General features: G+C 41.7%; 1 pseudogene; it reads right to left on the reverse strand.

Moving 5' to 3' along the window:
• The window catches only part of LOC103731252, a 211,131-nt pseudogene that overhangs the window by 16,620 nt on the left and 191,143 nt on the right, over nucleotides 1-3,368 (reverse strand).

The following is a 3,368-nucleotide window of genomic DNA, read 5'->3' on the forward strand; positions in this document are numbered from 1 at the left end:
TGGCAGCAAAAAAAAAAAAAGAGAGAAAGAACAAGCAGTAGATGGATGCTTTGAAAGCCCTCATCAGAAAATTCCAATGGACTTTAAACGTTTCTTCTGGTTCCCCGTCTAGAACTTGTAATGGTAACTATTCTTGCCTTTACTTCTCCTTCATGTCTCAATTTGAGTCTTTTAAATAGGCCCACTGAAGGGGTACCCCAATTGCCACCCTCTATGTCCCTGTTCAGCATGGAAGAAGCCAGAGTGGTCTGAGTCCCAAGTCCCCATGGGCAAATTGGGTTACCTCTTCAAAAGTAATAAAATAAAGGCTGGAGAAGAGGAAAATGAGTCTGGAATAATACCCGGAGAACTTGGGGTCCCTGGCTGGCCCCATTTACAGACTCATAGTTGTGATTCTGTTAATCCTTCTAATAGGGCCATGTAAAATAAATATTCTCAGTAAATTTATCAAAACCGAGTAGAAGCTATCAGGGTCCAGGTGATTTGTCAAGAATATCACAGGGTTCCTCTAGAATAAACATAAGGGATGATGTCAACGAGGAGGAGGGAAATATTATGGCAATAAAACTTATTAGATGCTAAAGGTTTTTACAATGTGATGCTAAGAACTCGGGCAGTCACCTGGGCAGGGACCCAAAGGTCCCTCACTGCTCTGCCTCGCCTCCCCAAAAGTACCAAGAGCAAAAAACGGTGAAGAAATCTTCAGGGATCCTCACGGGAGGAGTCTGGTTGTTTGCTCTAATAAATAAAAAAGAGAGGAGATGTTGGGAGCCAAAAGGCCAGAAGAGAAACATCTTTATGGCTTTGAGAAAAAGACAGCTTTATGGTTTCCTGCAAATCTTTATGGCCTTGAGAAAAAACAGCTTAATGGTTTTCTGTAAGTTTCTATAAGATAGCACTTAGTTAAAGAATGTAGAAAAACAACTCTGTGACCCAGGCTAAGTCAGCCTTGAGAAATGTTTTATGCTCACCATAGCAGTTAGCAGATGTTCCTTTAGGATAAGAAATGCCCCTTGAATAACCCTCCTTAGCTATAGCATCCCACAACACCAATTAGCGTCTGCCCAGCACTTTCCTTCTCCTCACCTCCCCCCTCCCCACTACCAGTATATATGCCTGACACTTTTCAATAAAATTTTGAGGCTTGATCAGATCCTTGTCTTGCCTCCATTTCCTCGCATTCCTTGTTTGTTTCATTCCTTCAGGTTATTCTCCCGACCCCCCAACATTGAAGCCCCGTGGGCCGGGGCAGAACCATTGCCTAATTAATCAGATCTTAGACTAGTTTCCATTTGTCTGGGCCTTTCCTAACACCAAGGATAGAGTATTATATGGGCTAGAACATTTAATAAGTAATCCTTGATTCTTTAGTCCTTGAATTATGGGAATTAGTTACTCTCTGACTTTAGGTTTTAGAGACTATTGCTTTTGAAATGGGAATCATATAGGATCTTTAAGATGTTTGACCACAGGAGTAACTGTTTTAACCCTTCCATCTGTCCATACTCAGGCTTTGGTATTTCTCTCTATCAGGAACAAGCAGTAATACTGCCCAGGAGGGAGAAGTAACTTAACTTTGAGCCTAGAAAAAGAGAACAGTCTTTTCCTAACAGAGGAGTTGGGGTGTGAAGAAGTATCAGAAAAAGAATAACAGAAGTGGAGGCCATTCCATGAACAAGCAAGCAAGTGACTGACTGAAATAACATTCTAGGGACTGGCTGGGTATGTTTCAAAGAGTTGTGCTTCTGTGAGACTGGGGACCAGGGGAGAAGGATAATGCCGAGAAGTCAATCATGAGCCTGACTTTCTGGTCCTCTATAGTCAACACTTCCAATGGCCCCTCCAGTTTGATAGGCAAAATGGGAGCAAGTATGGGAGGCTACAAGACACACTATTATGAGAACAACGTTGACCTGGGACCTGATTGGTTGTAAGGACACTGATTCTCTCAATGACTTCCCAGCAAACAGGGCAAGATTCCTTGGGAGGTCCCATTTTTCTGGTCACAGTCCCTGTGAACATTACCTTCTTGTCCACAGCAAAAGTAGTACCTGGGCTTGGACGTTGTTGCAGGGTAAGTGATGGCCTTTATCCAGTTGGCCTTGATAGCATCCATCAGTTTCCCATGGTGCTTTCTCTTTTCTCTTTTCTTTTTCTTCGTCTTTACTATAAAAGACAGAAATTGTGGTCTGGACATAATTATTCATGGTCTTTTCAGGATGGGCTCTCAGCTTTTGGAGTTTTTGACAAATGCCTAAAGTTGACTGAGTTAAGAGTTTGTCCTTTAGGAGAACTTCCTCTTCCTGTGATTCTGCTGTTTTTATGTTTTCTCATGCCGTCTTGTAGTCTTTGAAGGAAGATTACAGGTGCTTTTTGATCTTCCTGATGGATATGAGACAACCGAGCATAATTAAGTGGCTTTACTTTAGCTTTCCTGAAACCGTCTATGTCACATTAAAGAAAATAATTCTTTTTCCATTCACCTCAGGCCAGGCCTCATTTGTTTTTTGATATGAATCAGTATTGGGAACTTCCTCATCCACAGTGGGAATGTTAGCATTATCCTCCCGCCTGTTATCTGTAATCATTTTTCACTTAGATAGCCAGATCAAGCAATTTTCCTTTTTCTCTCTTTTGCTTTATCGTTTGTCTTTTTGAGACAGGGCCTTCCTGTAGCCCCAGATGGACTGGATTCGCTATAGAGACTAGGCTGGCCTTGAATTTACAGAGATCCTCCTGCCTTTGCCACCTAAGTGCTGGGAATAAAGGTGTGCACCACCATGCCCAGATCCGTTTTCCCCTTTTTTCTAAGAAGGCTACTGCTTGTTCATTATTAAAGAACAGCACATCATTCCAAGTCAGCGAATATATCTAATTAAGTTTTTTCAAATGCCCTGACATTTTGGTCTGGATCCTCATGGTAGTTCCCTAGTTCACAGCTCTGTTTCAGTGAGCTGAAAATGCATATAGTGCTGCGCTGTAGTCAGTTTTCAGAGGTATGTGGAGTAGGTGGAGTTTTCAGAGGTAGGTGGAGCTTCTCAGGAAAGAAGACTCCATCAGTAGGTGCCCAGCCAGTGCATAGACTCCTAAAGTTTTAGTATCCACATGATGACTTTCCTTTCTGTTCTCCTACTTCTACTACTGCCTATCACATTCAGCTTGTAGCGTGGGCTATACTTCCTTTTATAAATTTATCACCTATTTCTTGCTTGTGGTTATCAAAAGAAAATAGCAGGAAATTCTTTTCATAAGCATCATGATATTGTCTTCATGGCTTTCCTTTTCCTTTGAACCCAGTGGAATATATAGGACACAGAGAGAAACTTGCACACTTCTATCTAGCTCCCAGCATATTATATATATATATA

This window comes from Nannospalax galili, unplaced genomic scaffold, assembly GCF_000622305.1.
Source record: "Nannospalax galili isolate Female #2095 unplaced genomic scaffold, S.galili_v1.0 scaffold1774, whole genome shotgun sequence".
NCBI lineage: Eukaryota > Metazoa > Chordata > Mammalia > Rodentia > Spalacidae > Nannospalax > Nannospalax galili.